The sequence below is a fragment of the Cryptomeria japonica genome, unplaced genomic scaffold, assembly GCF_030272615.1.
Source record: "Cryptomeria japonica unplaced genomic scaffold, Sugi_1.0 HiC_scaffold_108, whole genome shotgun sequence".
NCBI lineage: Eukaryota > Viridiplantae > Streptophyta > Pinopsida > Cupressales > Cupressaceae > Cryptomeria > Cryptomeria japonica.
The window spans coordinates 195,001-208,919 of record NW_026728930.1 but is presented as its reverse complement, the minus strand read 5'-3'; positions in this window follow the sequence as shown (position 1 = coordinate 208,919).

Here is a 13,919-nt window from a genome sequence, read left to right as displayed (position 1 = left end):
GTTATGAGCTTGTCGCAGTGTGTACTTAGCAAACCGCGACCCACGTGCGAATCCACCCCGGCCACCCACCCCCGTCGAGGTGCACACCCTCCCTCGCGAAGTGCGCCCCGTTCGCCAAGTGTGAGCCCTGCCCGGGTGCGCGCACCTTGCTAGGGCGTCGGGTGTGCACCCGGCCCGGCCTACGTGCGTGCACCTGGACGGGGCGTCGTGTGCGTGCAGTGTCCCGTCTGCAACGCGGTGCCCACACACCACCTCGGGCGCAACGACCTGCGCTCACATGTGGGCCGAGTGCACCTTGGTGCATGTTCGGGGCGCCTCGGGTGCACGCTCGATCTTGCCCCGGTGCACCAAGGCGCTCGGTTTGCCTCGGGTGCGCACTTGGTGCAAGGTGGGCACCCAAAATAGGGATCAAGCACCAAAACACAAGTTTCGGGATGCAAAATGGGACCCAAGGACCACAAATGCGTTCCAAGACCCATGATGGGTCCACGAGAACAAAAATGTGTTCCGAGACTTAATAAACAAATATTGGGTTTTAGGAGAAGAAACATGCTCTGATGCCCAAAACGAGAATCGACCCCGAAAAGGCCACAGGCCAAAAGTGGGATGCGAGACAAAAAAAAATGGGACCCGAGGACCAAAATTGGGTTCCCAGGTCGAAGACAGGGCAACCGGACAAGAAACGACCTCTAAGGCTCGAAATGAGTCCCGACGACTAAAACTTGACAAGAAGCACCCATCAGGCACCCAACTCGACACCCATGGGATGCCGACCCACCCGGGCTTCCACCTAGCACACCTTGGCACCCACCCACCCTCGCACCCAACCTCGCACCCAACTTAGCACCTTTGAACCCACATTGGCACTCACCCTGACCCTGGCACCTTGGAACCCACATTGGCACTCACCTTGACCCTGGCACCCACCTTTGCACTCACCTTGGGACCCACCCTGGCTCCCACCTCGGCACCCACCCAGACACCCACCTTGGTTCCTTGGCACCCACCTTGGATCCTTGGCACCCACCCCGACACCCACCTTGGCACGCAACTTGGCTACTTGCCACCCACCTTGGCTCCTTGACGCCCACCCCGACAACCACCCCGTGACCTACCCTGGCTAGGGTTGGTGCACACCCACCCTGGTGCCCACCTTGGCACCCACCCCATGACCCACCTTGGCACGCACCTTAGTACCCACCCTGTTACCCACCCTAGGACCCACCCCGTGACCCACCTTGGCCAGGGTGGGTGCACCCACCCTGGTGCCCACCTTGGCACCCACCCATCCTAGCACCCAGCCTGTGACCGGGCTTGGAACCCAACCTTGCACCCGTCTTGGCCAGTGTGGGTGCGCACCCATCCTGGCACCCACGTTGTGACACACCCTTTAACCCACGCACCCTAGCAGCCACGTTGGCACCCACCTTGGAACACAACCTAGCAACTTGGCACCCACCCCGTGACCCACCTTGGCATCCACCATAGCAGTCGCCCACTTGGCACCCACCTTGGAACCCAAGTTGGCACCCACCTCGGCACCCACCTTGACACTTGTGGACCCACCTTGCCACTCACCCTAGCATCGACCCATCCTAGCACCCACCCTGGCACCTTTGCACCCTAGCACTCACCCATCCTAGCACCTAACCTGTGACCCACCTTGACACTCACCCTCGCACCCACCTTGGAACCCAACCTAGCACCCACCCACCCTGACACCAACCCTAGCACCTACCCACCCTTGCACCCACCCTGTGACCCATCTTGGCACCCACCCATCCTACCACTCAACCTATCACCCACCTTCTCACCCACCTTGGCATCCACCTTAGCACCCACCCACACTGGCACCTTGGCACCCACCTCGGGCAAGGTGGGTGCACACCCACCCTGACACCCAATTTAGAACCAACCGAGCATGTTACCCACCTTGGCACCCACATTGCAGCCCACCCTAGTACCCACCCTATGACCCACATTGGCATCCACACCCTAGCACCCAGGCACCTCGACACCCGCCTTGACACGCACCCTAGCACTAAACCTGTGACCCACCTTGGAACTCACCCTAGAACCCACCCACCCTGTGAACCACCTTGGCATCCACCTTAGCACCCACCCACCTTGGCACCCACTCTAGCACTCACCCATCCTAACACCCAACTTGTTACCCACCTTGGCACCCGCCCTCGCGTCCACCTTGAAACCCACCCTAGCACCCACCCACGCAGGAGCCCACCTTGGCACCCAACCTAACACCCACGCATCCTGGCACCCAACTTGTGACCCACCTTGGAACCCACCCTAGTACCCACCTTTGAACCCACTATATCACCAACCCACCTTGGCACCCACCCTATGACCCTCTTTGGAATCCACCCTAGCACGCACCCACCCTGGCACCCACCATGGAGCGCACCCTAGCACCCACCCACCTCGGCACGCACCTCAACACCCACCTTGGTGTGCGCACTGCGCCAACCTCTCAAAGACCCTATGTGGTGCGCTCCAAAGTGTACACCTTTGGTGCGCTCCAAGGTGCGCACCTTTGGTGCACACCGAGGTGCACACCAAAGTGTGCACCGAGGTGAGCACCAAAGTGCACTCCAAGGTGCACACCAAGGCGTGCACCTTTGGTGCGGTCAATGCAAACGAATTCGGAAGTTGGGGTCGATGTCCTAATCGCTGCTGCAGACTACACGTATGAGAATCGGACAAATAGCTTTATATAGGGGAGGTGTTGCGTTTGATGGGTCGACTCCCCTGGTTGTGTGCACTGCACCAACTTCAAAGACCCTGTCTTGTTTAAGAAGTCAAAAGTTGGGGTGGATGTCCTAATCATTGCTGCAGTCTACGCATGTATGAGAATCAGACAAATAGCTTATATAGGGGAGGTGTTGCATTCGGTGGGTTGACTCCCCTGGTTGTGCGCACTGCGCCAACCTCAAAGACCCCGCATAGCAGAAGAAGTCGGAAGTCGGATTTTGGTGAGCACCAAGGCGTGCACCTTTGGTGCGGTCAACGCAGACGAATTCAGAAGTTGGGGTGGATGTCCTAATCGTTGTTGCAGGCTACACATGTATGAGAATCAGACAAATAGCTTATATAGGGGAGGTGTTGGGTTTGATGGGTCAACTCCCTTGGTTGTGCGCATTACGCCAACCTCAAAGACCTTGTTTTCGTTAAGAAGTCAAAAGTTGGGGTCAATGTCCTAATGGCTCCTGTAGGCTACACATGTATGAGAATCGGACAAATAGCTTATATAGGGGAGGTGTTGGGTTTGATGGGTCGACTCCCCTGGTTGTGCGCATTACGTCAACCTCAAAGACCTTGTTTTCGTTAAGAAGTCAAAAGTTGGGGTCGATGTCCTAATTGCTCCTGTAGACTACACATGTATGAGAATCAGACAAATAGCTTATATAGGGGAGGTGTTGGGTTTGATGGGTTGACTCCCCTAGTTGTTCGCATTACACCAACCTCAAAGACCTTGTTTTCGTTTAGAAGCCGAAAGTTGGGGTCGATGTCCTAATTGCTCCTGCAGGCTACGCATGTATGAGAATCAGACAAATAGCTTATATAGGGGAGGTGTTGGGTTTGATGGGTCGACTCCCCTGGTTGTGCGCATTGCGCCAACCTCAAAGACCCTGCATTGCGGATGAAGTCGAAAGTCAGAGTTTGGTGTGCTACAAGGTGTGGTCGAAGGTGCTCACCTAGGTGTGCACCTTTGGAGCGCAGGAAAAGTGCCCTCCAAAAGTGCGCACCTTTGGAGTGCACAAAAGTGCCCTCCAAAAGTGCGCACCTTTGGAGCGCACAAAAGTGCCCTCCAAAAAGTGCCCTCCAAAAGTGCGCACCTTTGGAGCGCACAAAAGTGCCCTCCAAAAAGTGCCCTCCAAAAGTGCGCACCTTTGGAGTGCAGAAAAGTGCCCTCCAAAAAGTGCCCTCCAAAAGTGTGCACCTTTGGAGTGCACAAAAGTGCCCTCCAAAAGTGCGCACCTTTGGAGCGCAGAAAAGTGCCCTCCAAAAAGTGCCCTCCAAAAGTGCGCACCTTTGGAGCGCAGAAAAGTGCCCTCCAAAAAGTGCCCTCCAAAAGTGCGCACCTTTGGAGCGCAGAAAAGTGCCCTCCAAAAAGTGCCCTCCAAAAGTGCGCACCTTTGGAGCGCAGAAAAGTGCCCTCCAAAAAGTGCCCTCCAAAAGTGCGCACCTTTGGAGCGCACAAAAGTGCCCTCCAAAAAGTGCCCTCCAAAAGTGCGCACCTTTGGAGCGCACAAAAGTGCCCTCCAAAAGTGCGCACCTTTGGAGCGCACAAAAGTGCCCTCCAAAAGTGCGCACTTTTGGTGCGCACCAAGGCGCTGGTTCGGTCGTTGCAGGCGAGTTCGGAAGTTGGGGTCGATGTCCTGAGCGGAGGTGCAAACTACACAGGTGTCGGAATCGGACAAATAGCTTATATAGGGGAGGTGTATGCTTCGATGGGTCGACTCCCCAGGTTGAGCGCACCGCGCCAACCTCAAAGACCCTACGGTATGGATGAAGTCGGAAGTTGGGTCCGATGACCGATTCGATTAGTAGGTATGCTCATGAGGTCGGAATTTGGGTCCGATGACCTGCCATGTGCAGGAAGGCGAATGTTGGCACTGTGCGTTGCAAGGTGCACACCAAGGTGCTGGTGCGGTCTTTTTAGTCGAGTTCGGAAGTTGGGGTCGATGTCCTGATCGGAGGTGCAAGCTACACAGGTGTGGGAATCGGACAAATAGCTTATATAGGGGAGGTGTATGCTTCGTTGGGTCGACTCCCCGGGTTGAGCGCACCGCGCCAACCTCAAAGACCCTACGGTATGGATGAAGTCGGAAGTTGGGTCCGATGACCGATTCGATATGTAGGCATACTCGCGAGGTCGGAATTTGGGTCCGATGACCTGCCATGTGCAGGAAGGCGAATGTTGGCACTGTGCGTTGCAAGGTGCGCACCAAGGCGCTGGTTCGGTCGTTGCAGGCGAGTTCGGAAGTTGGGGTCGATGTCCTGATCGGAGGTGCAAACTACACAGGTGTGGGAATCGGACAAATAGCTTATATAGGGGAGGTGTATGCTTCGTTGGGTCGACTCCCCGGGTTGAGCGCACCGCGCCAACCTCAAAGACCCTACGGTATGGATGAAGTCGGAAGTTGTGTCCGATGACCGATTCGATATGTAGGCATACTCGCGAGGTCGGAATTTGGGTCCGATGACCTGCCATGTGCAGGAAGGCGAATGTTGGGACTGTGCGTCGCAAGGTGCGCACCAAGGCGCTGGTGCCGTCGTTGCAGTCGAGTTCGGAAGTTGGGGTCGATGTCCTGGTCAGAGGTGCAAACTACACAGGTGTGGGAATCGGACAAATAGCTTATATAGGGGAGGTGTATGCTTCGATGGGTCGACTCCCCGGGTTGAGCGCACCGCGCCAACCTCAAAGACCCTACAGTATGGATGAAGTCGGAAGTTGGGTCCGATGACCGATTCGATACGTAGGCATATTGGCGAGGTCTGAATTTGTGTCCGATGACCTGCCATGCGCAGGAAGGCGGAATTTGGGTCCGATGACCGAGTTGATGGCGTGCCATGCGCAGAAAGGCGGAATTTGGGTCCGATGACCGAGTTGATGTTGATGGCCCGCCATGCACAGGAAGGCGGAATTTGGGTCCGATGACCGATTTGAAGGCGTGCCATGCGCAGAAAGGCGGAGTTTGGGTCCGATGACCGAGTTGATATTGATGGCCCGCCATGCGCAGGAAGGCGGAATTTGGGTCCGATGACCTGACATACGCATGGAGTCCGACTCGGGGGCCGATGTTCGATTCGATGACTTGCATTGTGGGTAAAGTCGGAAGTTGTGGTCTTTGACCCGATTCGATGACCAGACTTCGGCTGCTTGAGAATCGGACAAATAACTTATATAGGGGAGGTAGTGTTCTCGAGCATCCTCCCCCCGTGCCCGTTTATGTCGATTGATGCTGGTGCTCGACTGGTTGGAGCGCTCGGATGCAAAAATCTTGCACCAGGATTTATCGATTGTGATGGACACGGCAAGTCTCCTGATTGCTATGCAGGAGCTCATCGTGAATCTCTATGCGGCCTTGGTATGGACTCGACCTGCGGAATGGTTCGGCAATGGTAGTCGCTCCAACACGTCCTTGCAATGGCCACAGAGGTGATTCGACTAGAGCTCCAGTCTAGCTTTTGGGTTGCTTGGCGGACTGGTATAGCCGCGATCGAGTTCCGGCCATGAACGTTTTAGATAGCTCTTGGGCTTTCTGGGACGGAAGTCGGAAGTTTGGGCTGTTGTCCGATTTGATGACCATTCTTCGGATGTGTGAGAATCGGACAAATAACTTATATAGGGGACTGTGTTGTCTCACGCAGCCCCCTCCGTGCCCCTCTATCTCGACCGATGTTGGTGCTTGAAAGGGTTGGGATCGCTCGGATTTATAAACGTGCACCACCATTTGTCGAGTGTGAGGGACGCGGCAGGTCTCCTAAATGCTATACGGGCGCTCTCTGAGAATCTCTATCCGGCCTCGACACAGACTAGTCTTGCTGAATGGTTTGGCACTGGTAGTCGATCCAACACGTCGTTGTTGTGGCCGCCTAGGCGATTCGATTCGAGCCCCCGTCTAGCTTTTGGGTTGCTTGGCGGATTTTGCCCTATCCGCAAGTGAGCTCGGTCCCTAAACGTTCGAGAAACCCGATTGCTATGCGCCGACTCTCTTTCTTGCGAGCCTCCATCTAGCTTTTGGGTCTCTACGGAACGGAAGTCGGAATCTGGGACCGTTGTTTGATTCGACGAGGCAGACTACGGTTGTGCGAGAATCGGACAAATAACTTATATAGGGGAGGTGTTGACTGGAGCATTCTCCCCCGTGCCCCTCTAACTCGACCAATGCTGGCGCTCGAACGGTGGTAGCGCTCGGATTTTCGTTGAGCGCCAGCATTGGTCGATTTAGAGGGGCATGCGAGATTCCCGAATGCTATGCGAGGGCTCTAACGGAAATGTCTATTGGTTTCGGTATGGATGCAATTGCGAGTGGTTCGGCAAAGGTAGTCGTTCCGATGCGTCCATGTCGTGGCCAAATCGATAATTCGATTTGAGCCCTCGTATAGCATTTGGGTCTCTCGATGTGATTCCGCATTCCAGTCCCTTTGGGCACTGCTTGAGCCGCATCCCAGGGGGTTCCCTTCCCAATAATCTGCCTCGCAACCCGATTGCTATGCGGTGAGGCTCCTCGGCCGCCTCGGAACTATCTGTGTATCAGACGCATCGCGGGATAAGGGGTTGGCAACGGTAGTCGCCCCAAGCGCGTCCGATGCTTGGACCATTCCGAGGCGGCCCTGAAGCCTCTTCCGTCTAGCCGTTGGGTCCTTCTCGCCGCATCCCTTGCCTCGCACCCCGATTGCTATGCGGTGAGGCTCCTCGGCCGCCTTGGAACTATCTGTGTATCAGACGCATCGCGGGATAAGGGGTTGTCACTGGTAGTCGCCCCAAGCGCGTCCGATGCTTGGACCATTCCGAGGCGGCCCTGAAGCCTCTTCCGTCTAGCCGTTGGGTCCTTCTCGCCGCATCCCTCGACTCGCACCCCGATTGCTATGCGGTGAGGCTCCTCGGCCGCCTTGGAACTATCTGTGTATCGGACGCGTCGCGGGATAAGGGGTTGTCACTGGTAGTCGCCCCAAGCGCGTCCGATGCTTGGACCATTCCGAGGCGGCCCTGAAGCCTCTTCCGTCTAGCCGTTGGGTCCTTCTCGCCGCATCCCTCGCCTCGCACCCCGATTGCTATGCGGTGAGGCTCCTCGGCCGCCTTGGAACTATCTGTGTATCGGACGCGTCGCGGGATAAGGGGTTGTCACTGGTAGTCGCCCCAAGCGCGTGCGATGCATGGACCATTCCCAGGCGGCCCTGAAGCCTCTTCCGTCTAGCCGTTGGGTCCTTCTCGCCGCATCCCTCGCCTCGCACCCCGATTGCTATGCGGTGAGGCTCCTCGGCCGCCTTGGAACTATCTGTGTATCGGACGCGTCGCGGGATAAGGGGTTGTCACTGGTAGTCGCCCCAAGCGCGTCCGATGCTTGGACCATTCCGAGGCGGCCCTGAAGCCTCTTCCGTCTAGCCGTTGGGTCCTTCTCGCCGCATCCCTCGCCTCGCACCCCGATTGCTATGCGGTGAGGCTCCTCGGCCGCCTTGGAACTATCTGTGTATCGGACGCGTCGCGGGATAAGGGGTTGTCACTGGTAGTCGCCCCAAGCGCGTCCGATGCTTGGACCATTCCGAGGCGGCCCTGAAGCCTCTTCCGTCTAGCCGTTGGGTCCTTCTCGCCGCATCCCTCGCCTCGCACCCCGATTGCTATGCGGTGAGGCTCCTCGGCCGCCTTGGAACTATCTGTGTATCGGACGCGTCGCGGGATAAGGGGTTGTCACTGGTAGTCGCCCCAAGCGCGTCCGATGCTTGGACCATTCCGAGGCGGCCCTGAAGCCTCTTCCGTCTAGCCGTTGGGTCCTTCTCGCCGCATCCCTCGCCTCGCACCCCGATTGCTATGCGGTGAGGCTCCTCGGCCGCCTTGGAACTATCTGTGTATCGGACGCATCGCGGGATAAGGGGTTGTCACTGGTAGTCGCCCCAAGCGCGTCCGATGCTTGGACCATTCCGAGGCGGCCCTGAAGCCTCTTCCGTCTAGCCGTTGGGTCCTTCTCGCCGCATCCCTCGCCTCGCACCCCGATTGCTATGCGGTGAGGCTCCTCGGCCGCCTTGGAACTATCTGTGTATCGGACGCGTCGCGGGATAAGGGGTTGTCACTGGTAGTCGCCCCAAGCGCGTCCGATGCTTGGACCATTCCGAGGCGGCCCTGAAGCCTCTTCCGTCTAGCCGTTGGGTCCTTCTCGCCGCATCCCTCGCCTCGCACCCCGATTGCTATGCGGTGAGGCTCCTCGGCCGCCTTGGAACTATCTGTGTATCGGACGCGTCGCGGGATAAGGGGTTGTCACTGGTAGTCGCCCCAAGCGCGTCCGATGCTTGGACCATTCCGAGGCGGACCTGAAGCCTCTTCCGTCTAGCCGTTGGGTCCTTCTCGCCGCATCCCTCGCCTCGCACCCCGATTGCTATGCGGTGAGGCTCCTCGGCCGCCTTGGAACTATCTGTGTATCGGACGCGTCGCGGGATAAGGGGTTGTCACTGGTAGTCGCCCCAAGCGCGTCCGATGCTTGGACCATTCCGAGGCGGCCCTGAAGCCTCTTCCGTCTAGCCGTTGGGTCCTTCTTGCCGCATCCCTCGCCTCGCACCCCGATTGCTATGCGGTGAGGCTCCTCGGCCGCCTTGGAACTATCTGTGTATCGGACGCGTCGCGGGATAAGGGGTTGTCACTGGTAGTCGCCCCAAGCGCGTCCGATGCTTGGACCATTCCGAGGCGGCCCTGAAGCCTCTTCCGTCTAGCCGTTGGGTCCTTCTCGCCGCATCCCTCGCCTCGCACCCCGATTGCTATGCGGTGAGGCTCCTCGGCCGCCTTGGAACTATCTGTGTATCGGACGCATCGCGGGATAAGGGGTTGTCACTGGTAGTCGCCCCAAGCGCGTCCGATGCTTGGACCATTCCGAGGCGGCCCTGAAGCCTCTTCCGTCTAGCCGTTGGGTCCTTCTCGCCGCATCCCTCGCCTCGCACCCCGATTGCTATGCGGTGAGGCTCCTCGGCCGCCTTGGAACTATCTGTGTATCGGACGCGTCGCGGGATAAGGGGTTGTCACTGGTAGTCGCCCCAAGCGCGTCCGATGCTTGGACCATTCCGAGGCGGACCTGAAGCCTCTTCCGTCTAGCCGTTGGGTCCTTCTCGCCGCATCCCTCGCCTCGCACCCCGATTGCTATGCGGTGAGGCTCCTCGGCCGCCTTGGAACTATCTGTGTATCGGACGCGTCGCGGGATAAGGGGTTGTCACTGGTAGTCGCCCCAAGCGCGTCCGATGCTTGGACCATTCCGAGGCGGCCCTGAAGCCTCTTCCGTCTAGCCGTTGGGTCCTTCTCGCCGCATCCCTCGCCTCGCACCCCGATTGCTATGCGGTGAGGCTCCTCGGCCGCCTTGGAACTATCTGTGTATCGGACGCGTCGCGGGATAAGGGGTTGTCACTGGTAGTCGCCCCAAGCGCGTCCGATGCTTGGACCATTCCGAGGCGGACCTGAAGCCTCTTCCCTCTAGCCGTTGGGGCTTTCTCGCCGCATCCCTCGCCTCGCACCCCGATTGCTATTCGGTGAGGCTCCTCGGCCGCCTTGGAACTATCTGTGTATCGGACGCATCGCGGGATAAGGGGTTGGCAGTGGTAGTCGCCCCAAGCGCGTCCGATGCTTGGACCATTCCGAGGCGGCCCTGCAGCCTCTTCCGTCTAGCCGTTGGGGCCATCTCGCTGCATCCCCCACCTCGCACCACGATTGCTATGCGGTGAGGCTCCTTGGCCGCCTCGGAACTATCTGTGTATCGGACGCATCGCGGGATAAGGGGTTGTCACTGGTAGTCGCCCCAAGCGCATCCGATGCTTGGACTATTCCGAGGCGGCCCTGCAGCCTCTTCCGTCTAGCCGTTGGGGCCATCTCGCCGCATCCCCCAGCTCCTCGGCCGCCTCGGAACTATCTGTGTATCGGACGCATCGCGGGATAAGGGGTTGGCAGTGGTAGTCGCCCCAAGCGCGTTCGATGCTTGGACTATTCCGAGGCGGCCCCGCAGCCTCTTCCGTCTACCCTTTGGGGCCATCTCGCCGCATCCCTCGCCTCGCACCCCGATTGCTATGCGGTGAGGCTCCTCGGCCGCCTGGGAACTATCTTCGTATCGGATGCATCGCGGGATAAGGGGTTGTCACTGGTAGTCGCCCCAAGCGCGTCCGATGCTTGGACTATTCCGAGGCGGCCCTGTGGCCTCTTCCGTCTAGCCGTTGGGGCCATCTCGCCGCATCCCTCACCTCGCACCCCCATTGCTATGCGGTGAGGCTCCTCGGCCGCCTTGGAACTGTCTTCGTATCGGAAGCATCGCGGGATAAGGGGTTGTCACTGGTAGTCGCCCCAAGCGCGTCCGATGCTTGGACTATTCCGAGGCGGCCCTGCAGCCTCTTCCGTCTAGCCGTTGGGGCCATCTCGCCGCATCCCCCACCTCGCACCCGGATTGCTATGCGGTGAGGCTCCTCGGCCGCCTTGGAACTATCTTCGTATCGGACGCATCGCGGGATAAGGGGTTGTCACTGGTAGTCGCCCCTAGCGCGTCCGATGCTTGGACTATTCCGACGCGGCCCTGTGGCCTCTTCCGTCTAGCCGTTGGGGCCATCTCGCCGCATCCCCCACCTCGCACCCCGATTGCTATGCGGTGAGGCTCCTCGGCCGCCTTGGAACCATCTTCGTATCGGACGCATCGCGGGATGAGGGGTTGTCACTGGTAGTCGCCCCAAGCGCGTCCGATGCTTGGACCATTCCGAGGCGGCCCTGAAGCCTCTTCCGTCTAGCCGTTGGGGCCTTCCCGCCCCATCCCTCGCCTCGCACCCCCGATTGCTATGCGGTGAGGCTCCTCGGCCGCCTTGGAACCATCTGTGTATCGGACGCATCGCGGGATAAGGGGTTGGCACTGGTAGTCGCCCCAAGCGCGTCCGATGCTTGGAGCATTCCGAGGTGGCCCTGAAGCCTCTTCCGTCTAGCCGTTGGGGCCTTCCCGCCCCATCCCTCGCCTCGCACCCCGATTGATATGCGGTGAGGCTCCTCGGCCGCCTTGGAACTATCTGTGTATCGGACGCATCGCGGGATAAGGGGTTGGCACTGGTAGTCGTCCCAATCGCGTCCGATGCTTGGACCATTCCGAGGCGGCCCTGCAGCCTCTTCCGTTTAGCCGTCGGGGCCTTCCCGCCGCATCCCTCGCCTCGCATCCCGATTCCTATGCGGTGAGTCTTCTCGGCCGCCGCGGAACTATACCTGTTATTGCTACTGCATCCTTCGGCTGGTAACCTCCTCTGCCGCCTTGGAACGTTCTCTTTGTCGGACGCGTCGCGGGATAAGGGGTTGGCACTGGTAGTCGCCCCAAGCGCGCCCGATGCATAGACCGCTCCGAGTTGACCTTGCTTTCAGCCTCTCACATGCATAGACCTCTCTGAGTCGACCCTGCAGCCTCTCACGTTTAGCCTTTGGAATCTCGCCTCACAACATGATTGCTATCCTTGATGCATCCCTTGCCTCGAGCCCTGATTGCTTTCTTGGCTGCATCCCTCCTCTCCTCACAGCCCGGTTGTCATCACTGCTTCATCCGTCGCTTCATGCATTCTGGCTGCTGGGCCCTTCCCACCGCACACCTCGATTGCTATCTCTTCTGCATCACACACCCCGATTGCTATCTCTGCTACATCCCTCGGCTCTCACTTCTGCATCCTTCGCCTCCCACCTCGATTGCTATCAATGCTGCATCCGTAACCTCACACCCCGATTGCTATGCGGGGAGGCTCCTTGGCCGCCTTGGAAATTTCTGTGTGTCGGACGCACCGCGGGATAAGGGGTTGGCACTGGTAGTCGCCCCAAGTGCGCCCGATTCTTAGACCGCTTCGAGGTGACCTCGTAGCCTCTTTCGTCCAGGCTTCCTGCCTTCAACGCCCTTTTTACACCTCGATTGCTATGCGCGGGCTCGTTGGCGTCTATCACCTCTCTGCGAAGAGTGGCACGATGATTGTTGGGGTAAATCGTAGCAGTCCGATCTCTGGCCTTGGGCCATTGTGAGGGCTGATCGATTTCCTGTGCGCATCTCGTGTTCGCCCAGTAACAGACTCGACGACTTGTAATCGGTCTTGTTCCCGATTGTTCCTGGAGGTAGTCTTCGGAACTCTTGGATTTGACCTGTCACTCGAACTGTCCTCTTCCGAGGATGCTTGTGTGTGTGTGCTTGTGCCATTTCCTTGGCGGTATTAACGAGATATTAAAGAGCGGAGTGAGCGCCTCGCCCAGCTATGTTTGGGGCTCTCACTCCCTTACCCGGTGTGCGACCGCTTTGCACGTAGGTTGCGGAGCATCGCGACTCTTTCGATGTTTGGCGGTTGTCTTCCGGTGATGCGTTGGTCCCGAAGTGCACGTTACTAGCATTTCTGCCATTGTTCTCGATCTTTGGCACGTTCCTTCGTTGCAATTGGATATATATCTCCGTTTATACGCGCAGGCTTCTCCCGCCTATTCAGCGCTGTCCCACTCTCAGCACTCTCGTGGTCTCCTTGGCTTCTCTCTCCCGTGAGCGAGCTCTCTTCTCGAGTCTTTTCCATGTCCCATGGAGGTTGCCTTGCGAAATTCGGGCACACAAACGTGACCGGATAAGAGCGGAATTGCCTATGAGGAGAAGCTCACCTTAGGGAGCAGCAATGCCGAGTGTTTCGACAGAGGGTAGAGGGGGCGTTGTTTGGGCGGTTGCACAAAAGAGTGCTACGGTTGCACTGAAGGTTGCTTCTTCGTCTCCGACGAACTCTTCGAGGCAAAAAAGCTTGTATACGGGGTCGAGGTGGGACTGTTCGTGCGAGTTGCGCCACCAAAAGTGCGTAGGGGGCATATACCTGGGAAATGGATGTCTCTGAGTGGCCTTACTCGGTCGCGTGCACGGTGCATTCTCTAACGGCAGGACTGTCGCGAGCATGTGCGGTTCGGATGTTTTCGGGTAAAGGGTTCCGTACGGGATGTTCTTCCCAGGCTCCTGTGAACCGAGACTCTGCATCGTCGTGCTCCGGCTCCCGTGGGTGCTTCATGCCTCGTCGAGCTGTTTGTCGTGGACGATTAAGGCCGAGGCCTTCCTTCGAGAGGGGAATTGTTCAGGCTGGTCGAGGCGGGATTGTTCGTGCGGGGTGCACCACCAAAAGTGCGTAGGGGGCATATGCCTGGGAAATGGATGTCTCTGAGTGGCCTTACTCGGTCGCGTGCA